This window comes from Triturus cristatus, chromosome 1_2 (assembly GCF_964204655.1).
Source record: "Triturus cristatus chromosome 1_2, aTriCri1.1, whole genome shotgun sequence".
Taxonomy (NCBI): Eukaryota; Metazoa; Chordata; class Amphibia; order Caudata; family Salamandridae; genus Triturus; species Triturus cristatus.
In genome coordinates, this window is record NC_140580.1 from 209537823 (window position 1) to 209563571 (window position 25749).

The window sequence follows — 25749 nt, forward strand, 5'->3', positions numbered from 1 at the left end:
ATCAGGTTGAAACTGGTCATTGGTTATGTTGGACCTAGGGACCTACGGTAGCTTGCTCAGGTGGAAAGGCCTTGTTCCAGAGTAGCATGTCGTGCTTGCATCACACTCACTTCAGCACATTAGCGTACCACCACTAAAAATGACGCCACACCAGAGATTTTGAAAAATTAGAAAAGCTTTATCTTCCTTTTATCTTGTTTCTCTTTTCTTTAAAATCAAATCAATCAGTGTTTGCCTATAACACATTTGGGTCAAAACATTTCATTGTTACTAGATTGACAGTACAGCAAATTCACTAGCGTTTTAAATTAAGTCATCAATCATAGCGCTGCACATAGCAATTACTTAGTACTGTAAATAGAGTCAATAAATATAGCGCCGCACATAGCAATGACACAGTGCTTTAAATAGAGTCAATAAATATAGCGCCGCACATAGCAATGACACAGTGCTTTAAATAGAGTCAATAAATATAGCGCCGCACATAGCACTGACATGGTGCTTCAAATAGGGTCAATAAATATAACGCCGCACATAGCAATGACATGGTTCTTCAAATAGAGTCAATAAATATAGCGCCTTATACTATGGCATTTCGACATAAGCCCTAACCTTACAGATCTTTGCAGTGCTAACCATTAACAATCCCTGAGGCACTAGGCATCACAGTTCCCTGCGGCGTTCAACATCACCTCCACCGCACATGGAGTTAGAATAGGGAGACAGTGCATGGCATCGGGGCCTTGAATCAAAGCACTACCTCCGAGCATTGGATGAGGCCTTATATCAGAGCCAGAGGTCCCCCCATCATTTCATTTGGGCCTTAACCCTGATATGCAAGCGGAGCGCTGAGTTGGCACATTAAGCTCTGACAGTCTGAGGCCGGGGTCTGGTCGTAGAGTTGGCCCTAGCCCTCTTACCCGGCGGGGGTGTACCGACTCCTCTATCCCTCAAACTATGCCTCCAGAGTTATGGCCGCTCTCGGCCGGTGTCAGGCCCTATTCGGGTGATGTGGGGCCAACGATCTGACGGTGAATCACCCCGGGGGATGGGCGTGCTCCGGGCCTTACGTAGGCCTCCCGCCCTCTTCCCCGGGGGGGGGGGAAGTTACCTTATTCTTCGGCCTCAGCTAGGCCCTTGCGCCGGTCTCTTTTTGGCGGGAGGGCTCTCGGCTCCTAGAGCCCCTCCCGCTCACTGGATGAGTTTCCCGGATTCGTCCGGGGCAGGGAAGGCTTTGGGGGCGCGGCCCAGAGAACAAATCCTGAAGCGGCGGGGGCGGCGTAGAGGAGCCCGCCCCCGTCAGGTGACCCTGACTTCGGCTTCAAGGCCTAGCGCGGCCTGCTATACCCTTCAGCGGCCCTCTTTTCGTGACGGCCGGCGCTGCGTGGACGTCCTTGGTCGCGGTGGGGCCCCGGTCTTCCCCGCGGGCCCCTGGAAGGTTAGGGGATGATCTACTCGACCCCGGGCCACAACGGTGAGCGTACTTCGGGTCCCCCTTAACAGGGGGGGTAGAAATTAAGGGTTGGCCTGCAGCGTGAGGGGTGGCGATTGCTTTGGCGCACAGCGCCCCCTTTTTCTCCCAGTAACGCCCCAGCTCAAGGCAGATAGGTAGAGAGGTGGCAGGCCACACGCCAGTGGCAGAACAGCTAAGGGAGGACCCCCAGCAAAGTCAGAGAAATGGTGGACAAGGTTGGAGATGGCCACTCTCTCCCTCAATTCTCCTCAGAGGTCCTGGCTAGGCGGGGATCACAACCAGTTAACGGGATCCCAGGGTCAGAGGTAAAAGGCAAGGCTAGGTCACGAGGTAGGGGGGTAGTGTCAACCGAGGGGGGTGAAAAAGCAGGCCCTAAGAACAGTCGGTTCCCCCCCTTCTGCACTCCTACCTCCCCACTCAGGTGCCTCACTCCTGACTACCTCAGTTCACACCTTCCACACAAAACGGCCGACGCACCTCACCTCTATTTATAGCCTGGGCCCTGACTGGCCAGAGTGGCCCAGAAGGTTCTAGAACCCCTCATGACAGCCTATGGCCCAGGTTCTGAGGTGGCAGTTTAGGCCACCATTTTGTGGTGGAGCTCTCTCCCTCCCTCCATTTTAGAGGAGCACCTTGCGCCTCACCCTCAATTAGTGAAAATGGGGCACCCAGAGCCTCTACGTCAACACCCAAAAAAACTAGTGGACAGAAAAATTAGAGGGTAAAGGGAAAAAAAATGAGGAGGAAACAGCCAAAGGGCTGACAGGTCTAACAGGTTATTTGTGTTAAAGTTCAGGGAGGACCGGGCATGGCAGTTAGGGCTGGATGGTTCCTATTGGAACAGGGTCAAGACTGATTTGCACATGGCTGGGTCCAAACTTGAGGTGACTAGTAGGTAAAAAACGATGGACAGGGATGCTGCCCGGAGCGATTGCCAGTGGCTGAGATTGATTCAAGCATTTGATCCATCCCTTTGTTTTTGTTGTTGCAGTTGATGCCATAAATGCAACAGGTATGCCCAGATGTAGGTCCCGTGCTCACTGTGCCACTATACCCAGCTGATGAACTCGATCAGGTCAAAACTGGTGTTGGGTTGCTTGTGCAGGAACAAACTGGGCTGGCAGTTCTAGCATTCCAACCATCACCTTGTTGTTGGTATTGTTGAGTGTGTGGCAGACGACTCTCATGCCTTCTCATAGACATCGCCACCCTCACTATGGGAGTTGGCAAATCCACCACAGTGCCCAGGTCATTATTTTGTGCCACATATTTTGAGGTCAGCGTTATTCTTCTTTGTTTGAGTTCAGCATTTTAGCTCTACCTCTGGAGTTGTGCCACGATTCATAATTTATTTCAGAAATACACTATCTAACATACACCTTCTCATCAGGTGGAATACAGATCGTACGCATGTCTACAAGAACATGATACCTGTAGCTCCAATGTAGTTGTACCCCAGCAGGAAGAAATATGAAAGATACTTGTATTTTTTTAAATCATTTTCAAGTCAAATCAAGTGAAAAATCGGATTAATAAGCAAATGATGTATGATGTTGTAACAGTTATGCTCCCGAAGGTAAACTTATACCAAAAGGGAGTCACCGTTCCTAAGTAGAGAGCGAAAGAAGGGAAGTAAGAGGTACTCTGGTTGTGTGCTACTCTAATTGTGGAGGGCAGTGTGTCCTCATCTGGATGCCTTCACACACCTCGAAGGATGTCATCATTGGGCTTGTGCTCCTCGTCGGGCCGGCGCTGCAATGCCCTATGGGTCCCCCGAAGGGTCTCTTTTTCGGAGATCTTTTGATGAAGCTGTGTGGGTGTAAGTGGAAGTGAAGTCCTAGAAGGTGTATTAAAAAATGGCTGGAGGGAGAGTGATAAATTTTTATTAAGGTGGTCCCTCTGTCATGTAAAGTGTATGGTGCTGCTTTAAGGGGTATTATGTCCCTTGGTAGCTGGGTAACTATATGTCCCTAGTGGGCATATGTTCAGGTCCACATGTTTTGCGCTTTAGTGGTCTCAGGGGGAGATCCAGGGCGCTTTGTCAGGACAGAGTAAGAAAGTTGTATCTACAGTGGCCCGAACTTTTCGGTACTCCCAGATAAATGAAGGAAGTAGAACTTCTGAAACGACAAGAGTCAAGAAACAAAGATACAGTTTGCCATTAGGGTATCTATACCAATGGAAGTTTTGCTGAGGTCTGGGTTCTCCATTGGAGGGCCAGGTGCTTGTAGTTTGTAGCGTGATCATTACTGCTAATGGTCGCGTTATATATATGTGAGCTAAAGGTGCTGTTGTAACAGTTACTCCACTCCTCATTATTGCAGCACTTCCAGTAGTACCACAAAGTAAACTCAGTCACATCCTAGTAGCGCATTATGCAGCTACTAGCATAGCCGTTGCCTTAGAATACAGTCATGCTTCTCGAGAAATGTGGGCAACCCAATACACCCCAGGAGGCTTGGGTAACAAGAAATAGGTATCAGGTAACAGTGCCTTTAAGGGATTTCTTTAAAACACAATCAAGCCTTATTTTTAACAAACAAATTATGAGAGCCCAGATTAATGACCTCATATATATGAATAATTGAAATCGATTGCAAAAATCACAAAAGAGTATAAAAAAAATAACAAGAGGGTGTATACTTTTTCTTTACAAATTTACGTGAATAAATAATGCAGCAAGAAGGGTACAAAACACAGTTCACATAAACAAAAATGACTGAGATTGATAATCTTCACAATAATCTTATCTCACGATCACTTTTGCGAAAACCCATTTCTTTCCTTCTTTAAAAATTGAATCATCATCAAAAATACAATGATTACTCCTATGTAACAATTTTAACATAAATGGGTTACAGATGTTGATGTTTTAGTCTTATCTTATATAACATGTAGAAGACCATCTTCAAGTCAGAGAGTTCATAAATAGACTGAAGACCCTCAAGATAAAAGCAGCTATGGACCGTTAAATACTTTGTCCAGATAAAAAGCTCAGCACAATTGTTGCCATGGAACAATATGGGTTACTCGGCGTTCCGAATCAAACAGAAAAGCCTGTTCTGTTTGTGTCGGAACGCTGATTGGTGATGGATTCATGCACATTTGACAATGTGTGTGTCGACTCGCTAAATATTAAATGATGAGAATTCAATAAACACCGCCATAAGTAACCCATATCGTTCCACGGCAACAATTGTGCTGAGCTTTTCATCTGGACAAAGTATTTAAATGTCCATTGCCCAGCGACCTCCAAAAACCCTGAGAGGACTGATCAGCTTTGAAAAAGTCCTAAGACTTCCAAAGACTGCGGCTTTGTCTCCAAAAAGAACTCTAAGACCCTGCGGAACTGCGAATATATTCATCTTCCAGACCTACCTCTGAACTCGACGCCCATGCCCGAGTCCAGGAGGCCTAACGATCCAGAAGAGGTTCCCCAGCTATCTCGATGCTGAATAGATAGAGAGGTGACATCTCCCAGCCTTGTGATGATGCCTGCAGCCTCTGCACCAAGACCCCCTTTGACCAAAACCTGCAATGTGTGGAGAAACCTGACAGCCAAAGACACCCCTACATCCTCCAGCTCTGCGTCCTAGTGACCAGAAACAATGGTGTCCCTCCATAGCCTTGAATCGCAACTTCCTCCCCTGGTTCTTGGTTCCATCGACAGGACCTCCTCGTCTGAGCCTGCAGCCTGAAACCACAACCGACGATCTCCATAGGGTAACATTGGCCGCCCAACGCTCCTGTGAGCACCCTGCAGCCAGCCGCCACTGTGCCGCTGGTGGTGTGGTTTTGGTGCTGCCTTCGGCCACCCTTTGTACTTACCTTAATTAACTTCTGAAGATTGTCCTTCAAGGCCGCTTTACCTGCCAGTGAGCAGCCTCCAACCGATGTGCCCCAAGTCCTTATTGACTAGCATTGGCACCCCTGACCTCTGCACCTGGCTGCCTTAGTGCCACTCCTTGAGTGCAGAATTGAACCTTGCGAAACCTTGGTTCTAGCCCCAAAAGGACCAAACAAAAAGCTGTTGTACCTACCTGCAAGTACTAACCTCATTTTCCCTATAGGATTGCATGGTGAGGCCTTTTTCAGAAAGAGTTTCTGTGTTGATTCTGCCTTGTATTGCAGCAAAGTAATTTAGTGTCCACAAATGAGTTGTCCTGCTTACTAATGTACTGTAGTGCCTAAACTGTGTTATTTGTTTGTTTTTCACTAAGTTAGTAAAGTAACTGAAAAGTAACTTGAAAGTAATCTGAAGTAATTACAAGTATTCCAGAGTTACCTGTTACAAAGTAAATCTTGCTTCTAGTAATAAACTTAACAAAGTAACAACTGTTTGTAGAAACAATTGGTCTAGATTTAGATTTTGACTTCAAGTTTTTCCTGAGTGTTTACAACAAATGCTTAACATTACCTTCTGATAAGCCTAACTGCTCAGCCCAGCTACCACTAAATGTAGAGTAAGGTTCTATCTACCTATCTACTTTTTCCTATGCAGTACCTTTGGGTACTCCTGGAATCTGTGGTATAGTATATACAGAGCCATCTTCCTACATTGGTGGATCAGCGGTGGGGTCTACAGCTTTGTATTTGTTGTACCATTTGGTCAACAGCTGATCACACAACTTCAATACAAAATATGGCTTTAGTTCAGCTCATTATTTTAATTGAATCCTTTCTACATTTTTAAAGTCTTGCTAGGGCCTTGTTTAAGTCCCTGTAGCATTGTAAACATCTAAAACCTACCATTGTTAGTGGTAAAAATATTCTAGAAGTTTTTTGACATTGGGTAAACAGGTCCTCCACTATTACTAAAAAAAATGACTGCTTCACAGAATATGGTTGAGGAGCTTGACCTCACTCCCTACGTGAATGGGGTCTCATCCTTCCAAGTCCAAACTCATGGAGCTATTGGCAGAGTATGCCAAGGACCACCCTTATGAGAATTTTAGAACACATTAGTGCAATACAGAACAATGACATAAACTATGCAATGACAAAACACATGCACACACATCAGGATATCAACTGTGAACAAATGCGATACTGGGGCACTGCATCAGTACCCATCAGTGAGAGGGGCGGGGACAGAACAACAAAGTTGCGACACCTCGAATCAAGATTGATAATTTGTTTTCATACCAAACAACCATATGAATTAAATGGAGACGAACTACATGTTCACCTATAATCCTGAGTAAGACTAAACAGCTCCCAGAAGTTTGATCAGAGTCATGTTGAAAAACAGAACTACAAAATCATTTGTAAAAAGCTCAGTTGAATCATGAGATCACTCAGATGAAACAACAAGGGAGAGCTACAAGTAACAAATCGGAGATGATGCTCCCCATAGAATCTTCAAAATTCCATAATGAAAATATATGCCACTTAGCTTGATAAAACATTTAAATTGTACCAGTATGGAAGCCATGGAAGCTTTTCAACACAAATCGCAGATTGAGCAATGGAACTCAAACTGTGGCACTCAGCCACAACAGGGAGATGATAGCGATAAGTAAACCAAACGATATTGAACTCTAAACAATTTTACTGTGATTCAGTCTGGTTTAGAAATTCTATTAACAAGCAGCTATGTAAACATGAGAAATATTGCGATCATTTTCAATAATGAACGGTGTGGACTTACTTTATACACTTTTTCACATAATGGACTACATCTCCCACAATGCCTCATAATGGGCTTATTGGGTGTTTATTGTATAAATAGAAGTATTGACACTAACTGTGATCAAGATCGTTCTGCTCGAAACGCGTTGGTTAGCAATTTGTGATGGCAACGGCTGAAGCAAAATGCAATAAAATAGCCAGAAAACATATCTCCTGAATTGCGAGTACACTTTCTGTTGGAGAAATATTTGCGGAATTCGATTTCATTCCTCTATCCTCACACCGGTCGAAAGCACACATACATATAAATCAATTACCTACTGGCAGACGCCAGTAGGTAGTTATAGTTAGGACCTTGTTTCTATTCAAAAGTGGGGGTTTTTTTGCCGATATCTTTGGCGCCGTTTGACGAAACTTTTCAAAACTAATGAGGCGCTCCAGTCAGCTCCTGTCTTGAAAGTTTCGGGGTGATTCGTCAAGTGGGGGCAGAGAAATATGGGGGTCCCAAAATGCATTTTCTCCATGTTAATTTCCATAGCAAACTTTGGACAAGGCTACAGCCTGAACTGCTGGACAGAATTACACCAAATTTGGCAAAAAGGTAGTTCTTGGTTCAGACAGCGACCTTTTTAGGTCTCGCTGAGCCCAGCGCATGCGCTGGCTCGGAGAGACATTTTGGAGGTGAGTTTTCAAAGTGCTGCTCGCTGGCCTAGCGCTTGCGTTCACGCGAACGTGCACGCCCGAACCGCCAGACTTCAGCAGTACTTTGAAAACTCGTGCTTTAGCGCGTCATCGCGATCACTTTCGCTTTCAGAGCGACCGCGATGACTTTCGCTTTTACGGCCATGCCGCGTTACTTTTACTGCCGCGCGGCCAATGCTTGTTTTTTCTTTTCTTTTCTACACTGGGCGATTACAAGAGGCACCAGAGAGTCTTCCTTCTCGATGCAGGAAGGACGCGGTTCATAGAGCGCTTTAGTGTACACTCCTGTGTACAAGGGGCAGGAGGCTGCTTCTGTGCCAAGTCGTCTCTTTGCTAGGTGTCCACAGGGTGCTAGCTTTGGTTCACCTGGTTTTTACTGAGCTGCTGCTTAAGGCGATCAGAAGGCGCAAATTAAATTGAAAAACACGTCTGTCCTCATGTACTCATACAGCTCTCGCGAGTGCTCTGCTGACATCCCTTGCCTCTGAGATGCGGACTACCCACAGAAATGAAGCTGGCCTTGCCAGGATGGAAAGTATACAATATGTTTTTTCCCCCTGTCAAGTGGACTGCATTCCTGGCCGGGGTCCCTCCGATGCTCCGTGCTGGTAAACATCCGTGGGGAACAGATAGTTCACGTCTCGGAGAACAAGCACACGTGTGTTCTGAGTTTTCAGTGTTTTATCGTTTCCAGGAAGTTGTGCTTCACGCGGTTACTCTTGAGGTCGCAGATGTACGGTTTACTTTTCTCTGAATAGTTTAAGACTGATTAAAAATAGTCGGTTGCAGAAAGGAGCCATGGTTACTAAGCAGCAATCTCCCTACAAGACAGGACGCTTAGATAAACAAGAAGCCTCATTGTGCATTAGTGTATCCCAAAAGCCATAGAGCTCTTGGCCTGTATTCATTGGTGAAGCAAGGCTGTCATGGTGAGTTGGGCCCTAATAAAAGTGAAGGAAACAGGACCCATCCCAATGGCTAGCTAGTGAAAAGAGGCAGACATTGAGCTGCAGTGGTCCTGCACGTCCCTTGCTATAGTCATGTTCCAATCTCTTCATTCCCCCACCACTGCATCACTCCTCGAATAACTCCAGCTGCTCCTCCTGTTTCTTGTCCTCTGTATCACGCTACCTTTCACTCTCCCAAACCATTTCTACCTCTCCACTTTCCCTCCGCCTCTCATTTGCTATTGATGGCTATAATTCCCCAGTCCCCTCTCCCTTTTTTCCTGCATCCATCAGCACCTTTCTGTCCCCTGTATTGCTTTACCTTCCAGAGGAGTTGGCCTAACGGTTAAGGCGCTCGACCTTGGACCTGGGGGTCCTGGGTTCGAGTCTCGATAACGACGCTAAACCTCCTGTGATTCCCTCCTGTGATTCTGGGCAAATCACTTAATCTCCCCGTGCCTAACAAAAAAATGAATGTGTGTCCTCGTGTAACGTATCTATGTAAAGCGCTCTGATACCTGATTGGATTCGGGTCAAGTTCACGCTATATAAAAAAAACTCTGCCAACTCTTCTCTATTCCTCTTTTTTCCTTACCTTCTTCCATTCATATGTCCACTCTACCGTCCTGTAGCTTCCACTGTATTTCGTCACTTTTTATGTTTCACCTCCCCATTCCCACCTGTACTCTCCATTCTGGTCCGCAGCACACTTCTACTCTTTTTTTCTAATTCATCAGTCTAGTACCTTTTACCTCTCTTTCCTTCTCTCAGCGTTTCGATGTGCCCCATTTTACCCAGTATCTTGGTCTTTATATTTATGTAGCTGCTTTGCTCCTTTTGCTCTCTCCTGTACGTTTCCATCCACCTGTATCTAGCTTCTTTACACCTTTTATTCTGCTCCACATTTCTGCATTTATCCCCATCGAGCTGCTTTATACCTGCTCTCTCCACTCACCCCTGCATCTTCCTATCCATCTGTATCTAGCTTCTTTACACCTTTTACTCTGCGCCACATTTTATTATCCATCTTCATCGAGCTGCTTTACACCTGCTCTCTTCACTCACTCCTTCGTCTTGCTATCCATCTGTATATAGCTATCTTCTGTCGTTAGCTCTCTCCCCTATATACCCTATTTCATCTGTATATTGCTACTTTATGCTCTCCCACATAGCCCGGTATCCGTCTGTATCTAGCAGTTTTAAATAGTTTGCTCTCGACCACTCACCTATCTTCTTCTCCATATGTTTCCCGCTATTTTCTGCCTTCCGTTCTCTGCCAGTCACCATTTATGGCACTATCCATCTTCATCGAGCCGCTTTGCACGTTTTGCTTTTCTCCTCTATCCCCCTGTATCTCAGTAGCCACTTGTATCCAGCCGCTGTACACCTTTGACTCTCTCCCACATCCCCCTGCAGTCCTCCTACCTTTCTTACAATTCCCCAAGTAGCTTTAATATATCGTAACACCTGTTGTTAAAGAGCAGGTTCACCCAAGCCTTGGATCTATTGGTGCTAGAATAACATGTTTATTGTTACTAAATGGTACTCATTTTATGGACATTGGAATGATGAAAGGCTAAGTGGACCCGCCAGGATTTGAATCTATGAACATGAGGTCAAACAGATCCCTGGAGTAATATGCATTAGCTCACTGAGTCACTGACTCGATCTTACATCCATTCTTGTATATCCTCACTTTCTCCTCCTCGCGCTACATTTGTATCTTGCTTTCTATTTTTGAACCTCTTTCCACTCTCCACTGTATATCTCCGCTCTTCTTCCCATTATGCCATTCACTCCTCTATCTTACTAGTAATTTTTCCCTACTCTCACCTCATCTGTTTTCACACACACACACGCCAAAGAACCCTTCCCGAGACCTCTTTCTACCCTGCCGCTCCTCTGAGGCTGAACTGAAGCTGTCCAGTGCCAAGAGCCAGGCGGGCAGCCCTCGGAGCGCATGGCTTCTGCGTTTACAAGACCTCCTCTCAAGAAGTTGCTTAGGAAAGCGAGAGGAGCTGTATTTTCATATATGGGATTCATACATACATTCCCGTGGTATACTGTACATTTTAGTTTTGTGAATACATTTTATAACTTTTTTTTTACCACATATGATGTGATATACTGCCTGTACAACGTTGCTGCATGCTCCAAACACGTGTGATGTTTTATATTGGGGATTGCTTTCTCAATTCCCCCTGTAGACACTTTATGGTTGCAGGCGTGTCCTCTGTTGCACCATCAGTCCGGACCTCACCTTATTCCAATACCGACCATCTTCATTTGTAGATGTTGCGGGTATTTTGTGTTCACTTCTACCATTGTGATGTTTTTTTTTTACTGTTTCAGCCCTTCTCTCTTTCTTCCCTGCCTCAGTCCTTCTCTCTCCTCCCTCCTTTCTCTGCCTCAGGCCTCTTCTCCTTCCACTACTTCAGCCTCCTCTCTTTCTACTCCTACCCACTTTTGGCTGTCGCAGCCCCCTTTCCTATCTGTCCCTTCCCTGCCTCAGTCCTTCTCTCTCTCTTTCCTGCCTCAGCCCTTCTCTCTCTCTGCCTTTTCTCTGCCCTTCTCTCTTGCCTGCCCCAGCTCTTCTCTCTCGCTTTTGGGACCTTATAAGTATTTAGTTATGCAACACAATATCTTTGGTACAACAACATCAACCGTTGCATGGCTAAACACTTATAAGGTCCCAAAAGCGAGACCTTTTGGCTATGCCAATGCTTGTTGTTAAATGGTGTAAATCCGTTCAGTATTCCGTGAGAAATGCAGATATAAAAAAAGATTATTATCTGGTGATCCGCAAACCCTCCCGATCACGAGCCTGACTCTGATTGGCTGGCAACACTTCAAACCAGGAAGTGTTGGCAGCCATCTTGTGAAGCGAGACACAAGAGAAAAGGTAAAAATAAATAAGAAAAGGGGGCAGGGTAGGAACACCCTGTCCTCCTAGGCCTGCTAAGGGCGTCCCACGGGGCCCCCACGGGCAAAAAAAGCATTAAATAAAGAAATTTGATGTGATTCACATAGGGTACGCAAATTCCGTCAAAAAACCAACAGAAAAACTAAGCACTGTCTCCCTCCTGTCGTTTAATTAAGCCCCCGGGTGGGCCAGGTCCCGGGGGCAATCGTGCAGTATTTAGCAAGGGCCCGCAGGATCACCACTGCCCTGGGCACCGTCACTTCCCTGGGGGTAATTTAATAATATGCGGGGGGCACGCAGTCCCACGCAGCCTCGGGGACCGCCACCTCCCGGGGCTTTTTCATAAAATAAAAGGCGTTAGGGGCTCTTGCCCACCCCCCCGCTGCCCAGGGGGACCGCTACCTCCACCGGGCTTTAAACTTTATATGCGGGGGGAGACTCGTGCCCCCCGCAGCCCTGGGTACAGCCACCTTCCCATGGCTTTTAAAAAAATAATTTGCAGGGGCTCCTGCCCCCCCCCCCCATCCACACTGCCTCGGTAACCACCACCTCCCCGGGGCATGGATTATGAAAATATAGGGACCACCACCTCCCCAAGGCTTGAAATATGTAGGAGCCCTCCAGCAATGTCCTGGAGTGCCCACCCCCGTGACATTGCAGTTTGCTATGGCAGGGTGGGAGCACTGCTCCCACCCTGCCATAGCAAACATCTGCTTTGCTTCATGGAAGCAAGAGCAGAAAAACTGCTCTTGCTTCCATGAATCGAAGCAGTATTGCTTTTAGGCAAAGGGAGCTGCATGTCAGCATCTCCCTTTGTCCAAAAGCAGTTCCGGCTCCCGCAGGAGGCAGAGAGCCGGCAAGGACCGCGGGGTAATTTCGGCTCCCCCGTGGTCCCCAATGTGAGGCCATGCTCCTGGGGGTGGGGTTCCTGGGGCCCCAAAAATGGAACGTGGAACGGGAGGGATCCATTCATCCCCCTCCCGGTTTTTATATATATATATATATACATATATATATGCGTGAATCCGTATACCTGCTGCAATTGTAGCTCCACACCGTCCCAGCATAAACGGACACGGACCAAAGATGAGTGCTAGATTATTTTAATCTGTGCCTTTTTGCCGCCATAACGTTTCGGCTCCTCCGAGCCTTGATCACATGACAACATGATCCAATGAATAGATGGCTTATAAAGTGACTGTGCATACAATCAAGGAATCACGTGACTGTCTGCAGAGGAAATGGATAACAGACTTGACAATTTGAACTGTTTAAAACAAAGCGACTAAAATACATCAGTAAGGTAATTGAATTTGAATAATATTATTTACATCATATAAATAAATATTATCTATTAAAACCGATGTAAGTACAAATAGCAATTGAGTCCAAAGATAATAAATATATATGTATTTTCTCAATTGTGCAAAATATCGCTATTGTATATGCAAGGCGCAACCCCAAATGTAACACATCATTATACAGTCGATGAACATACCTGTGGTTGCCAATAAGCATGTTTCTAATAACAGACAACTGTATAGTGGAGATAAGGTGATGCAAATAGAACCCCTATGCAAGCATAAATGAGATACACAAGACATCTAGAATGTAAAGATTCTATTGACTAAACATCATGTATAATGTGCAAAAGCTTTGTAACATAATAATGACATCTCGTGTGGCAATCTCATGAAGAGAACACAGATGAACTCCACTGACATAATTGTGTTCATTATAATCATAGCGAATCACGGGATAAATCCCCTTTTGTAGGTGATGCTAATAACAAGTCTGCCTCTGCTTAAAATAATATCATAGAACTAGTCACATGGATTTAATATACCTCACCGGTGATAAAAGAACTTAAAAGATAATATATAGTGCTGTTATTAATGTTGAAATAATTCTCTAATAATCAGACAAAGGGGGAAGTACTCTAATCTTAAAACGAACTAAATCAAGTGAAAGAAAGTCACAAAATGGACGTAGTTCTAAAGTGGAAACTATCCAAGGCATGCTGAAACATCTAGCGTCGATTGTCCATCTGGTAAATGTAGATAAATATAGTGTACTGACGTGTCCAGCGGCCCACATTATTGAGTGAATATATGGGGACTCAGTGCAAGGTTAAATACAGTATGGTGAGAGCCCTCATCATAACTGATGGTAATGACATGTATATCAACCTGAAAATAAGGTAATCAAAGGGCAGATTGCAGTTAAAAGATACTGATGTAACTGTGGCAAGGGAAACAGGCCTGAATCTCGTCTATTATGAGGTAACAGCTAAAAAAGTGGGGTATATGAGGTATGTGTATAAAGAAGCCATTCTCGCTTGTTTAAATTACTAGAAATCTTTAAAAAGCATAAATAAATATTAATCTAAAAGGTAGAGAGCCGCCTCTAGGTTCTACCAGCTAGAATAAAATCCTATTATAAACAGATGGATGCCCACCAAAAACTGGATAGCATTAAGGTAGGCAAGTATAAAGATCCTCTGTAATATTTAGTCCCCCTGGATGTTTTGAATCAAGCTGCAAAATATACCTGGTCTCAAGTTGGCGGAGTTTGTGCTCTCTGTCCCCTCCACGCCTACTTGCCGTTACTGCGTCAATGACATAACATTTTAGGCCCTTATTGTCACTGTGGTGATATTCCTTGAAATGTCTGGCCACTGGGTAGGTGTTGTCTTCGTTTGTTATTGCCTGAAGATGTTGTAAGATACGTTTATGAACAGCATGTTTCGTGCTGCCAACATATCTGAGTTGGCAGGGGCATTGTAGGACGTATATAGCAAACTCTGTTTTGCATGTTGAAACCTTGTCAATGAGATGTTCTCTGTCACTGAAACCATCTTTGAATGTTTTCATGTTCAAACCGTGGATACACGATTTGCAAGTTTTGCATTTGAAAAATCCACTGTTGGTCTGAAGCCATGTGGTTCTTTCAATGGTTTCAGGGCTGGTATTGACCAGACGATCCTTCATAGAAGGAGCCCTACTGTAGGTGATAGAGACTCTATGAGGAAGAGTAGGACCAATGATTGGATCGCTGAGAATAATGGGCCAATTGCGATTTATGATTTTGTATAGGTCTGAGTGTTGCCTATTGTACCCCGTGATGATCCTAAATGTACTGGCTGTTGAAGGTGATATTACGCCTGTTTTCATGGGTATCATTGGATCAGAGGTTCTATAAGTATCGAGGAGTTTCTGTCTGTCAACTTTCATGCTTTTCATTATGGCACTATTGATGACCCGTGCACTGTAACCCCTCTCCAAGAATCTAATTCTGCTTGCTTGCTGGGCAAGCTCAAGATCATATTGGCTGCTACATACTCTCCTTAATCTAAGCATCTCTCCGTAGGGAATGCTGTTAATGAGATGTGTAGGGTGTGCACTCCTTGCATGGAGGATGGTATTGCCTGCAGTGTGTTTTCTGTATAGTCTTGTTTGGATCGTGTTGTTACTGATGAATACCTCGGTGTCCAAAAATGCAATATTAGACTGACTCATAGTTGCAGTGAATTTGAGGTTGAACTGGTTAACATTGATCATGGAGATGAAATTCTCTGCCTGTTCTTTACTACCCCTCCAAACCACAAATAAGTCATCAATATACCGATGCCAGGCAATAACGTTAGTGCTGAAAATTGACTCATGTTGGACCTTGAGGACCAGTTCCTCCCAAGCGCCCATATGTAAGCAGGCGTAGCTTGGAGAGAAACAGGCCCCCATGGCTACGCCTTGCAGTTGGCGGTACAGAAGATTGTTATACATGAAGATGTTATTGCATAGACAAAATTCAAGCATTTTTAACAACATAGAGTTGTGATCCTGGTATTGTTCTGATCTGCGTGATAAATAGTATTTCACTGCCGCAATGCTATCTGTGTGTATGATGCTGGTATAGAGTGCTGTCACATCAAGTGCCAGCATCCAATCATTGTCCATCCACGTGATCTGTTGTATTTTGAGCAAAAAGTCACCTGTGTCCTGTATATATGACCCAAGAGTTTTTACGTAACTTTGCAAAAAATAATCAATATACTCTGATGTCTTTTCCAATAATCCACCTCTTGCAGATATAATAGGTCTGCCGGGAGGTTTTTTCTCATCTTTGTGGACTTTGGGTATAAAGTAGATCAAGGGAGTTACTGGATTGTTGTTTTTGAGAAATTTAAGTTCATCCTCTGATATCATTTGCTTGTATCTCCATCTGGTCAGTTTGTGATAAAACTCTTGTTGCGTAGCTTTCAAAGTTGTAACATTGATACGTTCATAACATTGTCTGTCGTTGAGCTGGAAATAGGCCTCCTTGTCATAATCAGCTCTAGTTAACAAGACGATATTGCCGCCCTTGTCACTTCCTCGGACTATGATGTTTTTCTCTTTGCTGAGTTTCGCCACTAACGCTTCATACTGGTAAGTGGTTGTGTCATAATGTCGCTTGCCTTTAATAATACGTCTCTGAAGACTTTTCAGTTGTGCAATTACATTCTCATGAAAGATGTCTATAGCATCATGTGGCATAACAGGACTGAAAGTCGAAGGTGCCTTGAAAGTAGTTTTGGGTGCTATTTGTTTGATGGGAAATGTTAATGTTTCTTCCTGATTACAATATATATATATATATATATTTATATATATTTTAAAAGACAAGTCCTGAGGTGGGGGGCCACATGGACCCCCTCCAAAACTTATAGAGAAAGAAAGACTGGGCAGGCCCCGGGGGATATGGTCCCGGGGGTCAAAAGTGGTCCCCCTTCTTTAAATAAAGTTTTGCTGGACCCCGGGGTCGAAATCGGCCTAGGGAGGGGGGCTATTTACGCCCTTCCATTTTAAAAAATAAATAAAGGATTGGCGAAGCCCCGGGGGATGAGGTGGACATCGGGTAATGAAACTGGGGGGCATTCATTATTATTTTTTCTCTCGTGATAGGAGTCGTGACCCCATTGCGGCTCTCAGCGCCCCCCCCCCCAGTGTAATGTTACGGTGGATTCGCAGATCCACCTCAAATAAATAATTTAATAGGAATTTGCCCGGTGATGCCACAACTTTCTTACACAAGAAATGTGTGATGTTTTTCAGCTAAATTTGAGGTTTGCAGGGTATTCTGGGTAAGAAAATGTTGCGTGATCCATGCAAGCTATTCCTCCCTGGAATCCCCTCGGTGTCTAGTTTTCAGAAAAGTGTGGATTTGGTAGGTTTCCCTAGATGGCCGCCGAGCACGGGACCAAAAACCCAGGTGACCCCCCCCTTGCAAAACCAGGTTGTTTTGTGATAGGCAATTTTGATGTTGCCTCAAGACGTTTTGGGCTCTTGCCGGTCGCAGGTACTTCGGCCTCCCACACGAGTGAGGCACCATTTTTATCGCGAGACCTGGGGAACGCTGGGTGATAGGAAATTTGTGTCAGCCCGTGATGCCACAACTTTCCCACACATTTTTTCAGCTGAATTTGAGGTTTGCAGGGGATTCTGTGTAAGAAGACGTGGGGGATCCACACAAGCCATACCTCTCTAGCATCCCCCGGGTGTCTAGTTTTCAGAAATGTATAGGTTTCCTAGGTGCTGGCAGAGCTAGGGTTCAAAAACTACAGCTAGGCACTTTGCAAAAAAAGGGTCATTTTTCACTGTGAAAATGTGGTGTGTCCACCTTGCGTTTTGGGCCTTTTCCTGTTGGGGGCACTAGGCCTACCCACACAAGTGAGGTACCATTTTTCTCGGAAGACTTTGGGGAACGCGGGGTGGGTGGAATTTTGTGGATCCACGCAGATTCCAGAACTTTCCCCCACAGAAATGTGAGGAAAATGTGTTTTTTTGGGACAATTTTTTAGGTTTGCAAGGGATTCTGGGTAGCAGAACCTGGTGAAAGCCAGTCAAGTCACCCCATCCTGGATTCCCCTGGGTGTCTAGTTTTCAAAAATGTATAGGGTTGCTAGGTTTCCCTAGGTGCCAGCAGAGCTAGGGTTCAAAAACTACAGCTAGGCACTTTGCAAAAAAAGGGTAATTTTTCACTCTGAAAATGTGGTGTGTCCAACTTGCGTTTTGGGCCGTTTCCTGTCGCGGGCACTAGGCCTAACCACACAAGTGAGGTACTATTTTTCTCGGAAGACTTTCGGGAACGCGGGGTGGGTGGAATTTTGTGGATCCACGCAGATTCCAGAACTTTCCACCACAGAAATGTGAGGAAAATTTGTTTTTTCTACAATTTTCCGTTTCCTGTCGCGGACACTAGGCCTACCCACACAAGTGAGGTACCATTTTTATCGGGAGACTTAGGGGAACTCAGAATTGTAAAGCAACTGTTATTACATATTGAGTTTTGATACATTTCTGCCTTCCAAATGAAAGACATTGTGTAAAAAAGAAGTCATTTTGAAAAATGACCTATAATTCTCATGCTAGTATGGGTACTCCCGATTTCGTAAATGTGCAAATATCTACTGTTTCTAAACTCTATATTTTATTCCCATTTCAGAAATACGTAGGTGTCTTTCATACCAATTTTTCCATGTATACATTTTCCCAAAATAATTGCTATATACCCGGTACATAATAAAAAACCATTGCAAGACGCTGCTCAATTATTGGCTCTGGGTTTGTCAGGTTCTTGGTGAATCCAACAAGTCCTATATATCCCCACAACCAGAAAGGTCCAACACATGTAACGGTATATAGCTTTCATACAGCTGTCATAATTAGAAGAAGTTACAGGTGAAAACGTTGACACAAATGGCTGGTTTTTTTAAACTAATTTTAAATTTTTCCTATATTTAACGGTTAGTTTCTATGAAGAAACCTTGAAGGATCTACACAAATGACACCTTGCTGAATTCAGAATTTTGTCTACTTTTTTAAGATGTATAGCTCTCCAGGATCCATTATTGCTTTCATACCCATTTCTACAATTAACTGGAAGGAGGTTGAAAGCACAGAAAATAGCAAAAATCGGCTATGTCCCAGAAAAGTGCCAAACTGTGTAAATAATGTTGGTTTTCTGACAAAAGTGTGCTTGTCCCTGAAAGCTGGGAAGATGGTGATTTCAGCATCACAACCCCTTTTTTGATACCATTTGCAGGGAAAAAAAACAGACGCTTTCATCTGGAGCCCTTTTTTCCCATTTTTCAAAAAACAAAACAAAATTGAGCTGTATTTTGGCTAATTTCTGGGTCCCCTCCAGGGGAATCCACAAACCATGGGTACCTTTTGAATCCCCATGATGTTGGGAATAAAAGGGCGCTAATTTGGCGTGAATACCTTATGTGGTCAAAAAGTTACAGGTGCCTAAGTGCAAACAACCCCAAATCTTTTTGAAAGGTACAGTAGTTACGATAAGGTAATAGTTTGCAAAGGACAACCACCCCTGCTATTTGCATTTGTAAGCTTCTGTACTGAACTTGAAAATATAGTGGACCTATGGCCTGCCAGTACAGTTGTACTTGTGGGACACCCCCGCGCCGCACGGCCACCAGCTGCTGCGTGTGCCCCTTACCTGCCCTCTGCCTCGCTGCTGCTTCGTCCGCCGGCTGCCGCCACTGCAGTTGTTTGTGCCCCTGCCTTGACGTGACTCTGTGCCTGCTTGGTTTAATTATCTTTTTTTCCCCTTGTTTATCGTATTTTTGCTTGCTTTGTGGTTATTTCATTTTCCCCGTGTTGCTTTCCGCCCCGTTTTGCCTTCTGTAACCCTCCCCGCTCCCGCCTCCCAGCTGCTCCGCCCACCCTTGTCTTGACGTGAATCTGTGCCTGCTTGGTTTAATTATCTTTTTTTCCCCTTGTTTATCGTATTTTAGCCTGTTCTGTGGTTATTTCTTTTCCCCGTGTTGCTTTCCGCCCCGTTTTGCCTTCTGTAACCCTCCCAGCTCCCGCCACCGCCGCCTGTCCCCGCCCCCTTTGCCTTCTGTAACCCTCCCCGCTCCCGCCTCCCAGCTGCTCCGCCCACCCGCGCACTCCGCCTTAAATGGCGACCGTGCGACGCAGGTGAGTGTGACCCACTTGTGGGACACCCCCGCGCCGCACGGCCACCAGCTGCTGCGTGTGCCCCTTACCTGCCCTCTGCCTCGCTGCTGCTTCGTCCGCCGGCTGCCGCCACTGCAGTTGTTTGTGCCCCTGCCTTGACGTGAATCTGTGCCTGCTTGGTTTAATTATCTTTTTTTCCCCTTGTTTATCGTATTTTAGCCTGTTCTGTGGTTATTTCTTTTCCCCGTGTTGCTTTCCGCCCCGTTTTGCCTTCTGTAACCCTCCCCGCTCCCGCCACCGCCGCCTGTCCCCGCCCCCTTTGCCTTCTGTAACCCTCCCCGCTCCCGCCTCCCAGCTGCTCCGCCCACCCGCGCACTCCGCCTTAAATGGCGACCGTGCGACGCAGGTGAGTGTGACCCACTTGTGGGACACCCCCGCGCCGCACGGCCACCAGCTGCTGCGTGTGCCCCTTACCTGCCCTCTGCCTCGCTGCTGCTTCGTCCGCCGGCTGCCGCCACTGCAGTTGTTTGTGCCCCTGCCTTGACGTGACTCTGTGCCTGCTTGGTTTAATTATCTTTTTTTCCCCTTGTTTATCGTATTTTTGCTTGCTTTGTGGTTATTTCATTTTCCCCGTGTTGCTTTCCGCCCCGTTTTGCCTTCTGTAACCCTCCCCGCTCCCACCACCGCCGCCTGTCCCCGCCCCCTTTGCCTTCTGTAACCCTCCCCGCTCCCGCCTCCCAGCTGCTCCGCCCACCCGCGCACTCCGCCTTAAATGGCGACCGTGCGAACGCGCAGCGGCCACGCGCAGCGGGTGCGCCGACTGAGCGCCGAAGGTGCGCCAAAGGTAAGCCCGTCTGCGCCCGTCCGCGACCGGATCGCGTCCAGCGCCAGGACCCCTGGCCCACGAGGACCCCGACCTACCCGCCTGACGTACTCCGCCGCCACCCTCATCGCTCTCAACACCGGCCGACTCCCGAATTGCCACCAAGCCACACCACGTTGCACCCACGGACCTTTCAGCTGCCACGCCTGCAAGTTCTCCTGCACCCAGACCAGCCGCACACCAGCACCCGCAAAGTCGAACACCAGCAGCACCCACCTCAAGTGCATCCTGCTCAACACCCGCTCCGTCCACAGACACGCCATCGAACTCTGGAACCTCCTAGACGCCACAGCCCCGGACGTTGCCTTCCTCACGGAGACCTGGATGAACGCCTCTTCAGCTCCTGACATCGCCATCGCTATCCCAGAGGGCTACAAGATCGTCCGGAGGGACCGAAACGCCAACCAGATGGGAGGAGGCATCGCCATCATCCACAGAAACACCATCCGGATCACGACCAGCACCGACAACACCCTGACCAGCGCCGAACACCTGCACTTCCAGATCCACACCAACCCGAACACCACCCTCAGAGGCACCCTGATCTACCGACCCCCTGGACCACGCACGCAATTCAGCGAGGACATCGCCGACTTCGTCAGCCCGCATGCCCTCCCCTCCGCTGACTACATCCTCCTGGGAGACCTCAACTACCATCTGGAGAACAACAACGACCACAACACCAGCACCCTGCTCGACAACCTCGCCAACCTGGGACTCAAGCAACTGGTGTCCACCCCCACCCACCTCGCCGGACACACACTCGACGCCGTCTTCTCATCCAGCACAGACATCCTCTTCAGCCACGCCACAGAGCTTCAATGGACGGACCACAGCTGCGTCCACTTCACCTTCAAGAGAACGACGACCCACCAACACCAGCAACAAGCCGCCCACAGAAGCTGGAACAAGATCACAGCAGACCAGCTCGCCACCTCCCTAAGCCAGCACCCTCCTGCCAGCTCAGCGAACCCCAGCCAGGCCGCCGACAACCTCACGAAGTGGATCAGCGACTGCGCGGACGAGCTCGCCCCGCTGAGGACCCCGCCTAGCAGACCCGGCAGCAAGAAGGCCCCATGGTTCACCGACGAACTCAAGTGCTCCAAGAAGAACCTCCGAGCCCTCGAGAAAGTCTGGAAAAGGGAACCGACACCGGACAACAGGACCTCCTACAAACTTGCCACCCGGAAACACCACCAGCTGATCCGCGCCGCCAAGAAAACAGCATTCAAGGACCGGTTGGACAACAACGCACACAACAGCAAGGAACTCTTCAACATCGTGAAAGAGCTCTCCAACCCCAGCGCAGGAAACAACGACATCACCCCATCGCAAGACCTCTGCAACTCCCTCGCTTCATACTTCCACAACAAGATCACGGACATACACAGTAGCTTCAACAACCAACCAACGCACACCATGACCGTCCAACCACCCCCACCCACCACCACCCTCCACGCCTGGACCCCGATCAGCACCGAAGACACCACCCGCACGATGAACTCCATCCACTCCGGATCACCGACCGACCCCTGCCCTCACCACGTCTTCAACAAGGCCGACGCTGTCATCGCACCCCACCTGCGAGACATCATCAACACATCCTTCGACACCGCCATCTTCCCCGAGAGCTGGAAACACGCCGAACTCAGCGCTCTACTCAAGAAACCAACAGCGGACCCCACCGACCTCAAGAATTACCGCCCCATCTCGCTTCTCCCGTTTCCAGCCAAAGTCATCGAGAAGACCGTCAACAAGCAGATGGCCGCCTTCCTCGAGACGAACGGATCCCTCGACCCCTCACAGTCCGGCTTCCGAGCCAATCACAGCACCGAGACCGCCCTCATCGCCGCCACCGATGACATCCGAGCCCTGATGGACAATGGAGAAACAGCGGCCCTCATCCTCCTAGACCTCTCCGCGGCATTCGACACGGTCTGCCACCGCACCCTAGTACGGCGCCTCAGCAACATCGGAATCAAGGACAAGGCGCTGGAATGGATCATCTCCTTCCTCGACGGAAGAACACAGAGAGTCCGCCTACCACCGTACAAGTCAGAGGCCTCCGAAGTCATCTGCGGCGTCCCACAAGGATCATCTCTGAGCCCCACCCTCTTCAACGTCTACATGAGCCCCCTCGCGGCCATCGTACGCAAACACAACCTCAGCATAATCTCCTACGCCGACGACACCCAGCTGATCCTCTCCCTGACCAACGACCCCGCCGCCGCCAGAGCCAACCTGCACGAAGGGATGAAAGAGGTAGCCGAGTGGATGACGACCAGCCGCCTGAAACTGAACTCGGACAAGACGGAGGTTCTCATCCTGGGCTCTTCACCCTCCGCCTGGGACGACTCCTGGTGGCCTCCCGCCCTGGGCACCGCACCCAAACCGACAGACCATGCACGCAACCTGGGCTTCATCCTGGACTCCTCCCTCTCCATGACCAGGCAGGTCAACAACGTCTCCTCGGCGTGCTTCAACATCCTACGCATACTTCGGAAAATCTTCTGGTGGATCCCCACCGAGACCAGGAGGACCGTCACCCAGGCCCTCGTCACCAGCCGACTGGACTACGGTAACGCCCTCTACGCCGGTACCACCGCCAAGCTCCAGAAGAGACTCCAGCGGATCCAGAACGCCTCAGCCAGACTCATCCTCGACATCCCACGATCCAGCCACATCTCCGGACATCTGAGAGACGTTCACTGGCTCCCCGTCAACAAGAGAATCACCTTCCGCCTCCTCACCCACGCACACAAAGCCCTACACGACCAAGGCCCGAGCTACCTCAACAGCCGAGTCAACTTCTACGCTCCCACGCGCCACCTCCGATCAGCCAACCACGCCCTCGCCGCCGTCCCCCGCATCCGAAGAGCGACTACAGGAGGAAGGTCCTTCTCCTACCTGGCCGCCAAGAACTGGAACTTCCTCCCGACCGACCTGCGCCTGACCCAAGACCACCTCTCCTTCAGGAAGAAGCTGAAGACCTGGCTATTCGAGCAGTAGCGGCACCCCCCCCCCCCCCAGCGCCTTGAGACCCTACGGGTATGTAGCGCGCTTTATAAGTGTCATTGATTGATTGATTGAGTTGAATGTTGCAGAAACTGTTACCATAGAAACTGGGATTAAGCAGAATGAGGGAAGGGTTGAAACGTAACTGTGAATTAAAAATGAGAAAATATAAATTATATAAAAGTGATATGCTACTAAATTAAGTTTTCCCAAAACAGTAGTATGTTTAGAAGTAGTATTGTCAAAAAATAATACTAGTATTATTGGAAATAGGTTTTTGAACTCCTGTCAGGGTTTGCGGCTTCATTGCGACGCTATACTGCGGCACTACGGTGGAGTCGCGACCCCAGAAAATTACAGAACCAGTTTGGGCACTTTTAAAAGACAGTTGGAAATGGTTAATATGTCTAACCAATAGAAACGTGTTTCACAATTTGAAATAATGTAGGAAGCAATGTGATTTGTTACTTACATTTATTTGTGTGCAAAGAGAGGGAAGGTTTGCCATTACTGGTTTTACGTTGTTGAGAGTGGTGTATTACATTTATTGTGTGCAAAACAAAATCTTTTATGAGTTTCTGATATTTCATATTCTGCAATACTATTTGAGAGGTGAGTTACAAATGTGTGAGGTTTGTTATGTATTATGTAGTAGTGCTTTACTGCTTGCAGTAATATTTTTAGATTTGAAACTTTTGAAATTATTTGAGAACTGTGATGTTTGAAATATGTTACGAAATGTATAGATGTGTATTGTAGTTTGTTGTATTTTAGTGAAATGGTGATTGAAATAGTTTGTGCATACTAATATGTGTACATTGGTAGATGGATTAGTGACTATGGTAGTTTGTTTGAGTCTATGGAAAGGTATAGTTGAAGTATGCCACATAATTTTAGGTGTCTCTTTAAAATGGAAAGTGCAGTCCGTCAAGTTTAAAGGTCTGTATTGTCTGGTGACTGATGTATGTCTCTCTTTTTTTTTTTTTTTCTTCAGTCCATAACAAGTATCAATATAGACCCCTTATAAACATACTTTAGCATAAAACATAAAAATCATACAAAGACAATACCTAGGGCACTGGCCATCAGTTTGCAGTATACCACAACAGGAAAGGCATGTAAAAGAAAAAGAAGAAGGTACAAAAGTCGGACACCATGAGGTAGAAAGGAACAGAATCAAGCCGGGACACAGTATAGCTGAGATAATTATTTTGTCATTTTGTGTGCTCAATCATGGGACCCCATATCTGTATACCCAATTTTTGTCTTTTGGTTGTTTTAAGAGAGTAGAGACTAAATTCCAGGTTATAGATATTATTGTATTGTATTGTAATTCATTTATATAGCGCTTACAACCCCTGACGAGGCGTCAAAGTGTTTTTTCGGTGAGGAGCACGCTACTCTGGAGACCATAAAGGATTAGTGTTGAATTAGTATAGTGAAACATGAAAATAATTTTAAGTGGTGGATAGGTTAGTCAGTTATTTGGATTTGAAAGGATAGCAGAAGGATAGAAGAGGAAAAAGGTTTGTATTTATATAGCGCTTGTTACCCCTGATGAGGTGTTGAAGCTCTTTTTTTGTGTGTGTTTTTGGGCAAGTAGCACGCTACTCCGGAAACCCATAAAGGATTAGTGGAGAATTAGTACGGTGAAATATGAAAGTAATTTGAGTGGTGGATATTAGTCAGTTATTTGGAGCGAGAAGGATAGTGGAGAGATAGAAGGGGAAGAACGGTTTGCATTGATATAGCACCTGTTACCCCTGATGGGTGTTGAAGCGCTTTTCTGGTGAGTAGCACACTACTACGGAACCCATAAAGGATTAGTGCTGAAAATTAGTATAGTGAAATATGAAGTAATTTGAGTGGTGGATATGTTTTTTTTTTTTTTTTTTTTTTTTTTTTTTGAAAAACCTTTATTGATGTTTCAATCATTTACACGTATGGGCCTACAACCCCCCGGGGCCGGCCGCTAAGTAACCAGGATAATAATAGCAAATGTCAACACAGGCGGCACCTCGGAGAGCAAAGTCTTCAATCCAATATAGTCCGGCCAATGAGCCGCGCAGGTAGGACACCAGGAGAGAAAGGGTTTTCCATTTTATGATAAGACAAAACAGTAGGATCAGGTGCCAAACAATTTCCCAACAGCGAGAAGGGGCAAGGATAAGAGACGTAACCAATAAGCAGCACTACATTAAATCAATGGCGCA

General features: G+C 46.6%; 1 protein-coding gene across 1 annotated transcript in view; it reads left to right on the plus strand.

Annotated features, from left to right (window-relative positions):
- AIFM2 (AIF family member 2, ferroptosis suppressor) overlaps positions 1-25749 on the plus strand; it is a 455616-nt gene that overhangs the window by 233650 nt on the left and 196217 nt on the right. The gene's annotated exons all lie outside the window — the stretch shown is intronic.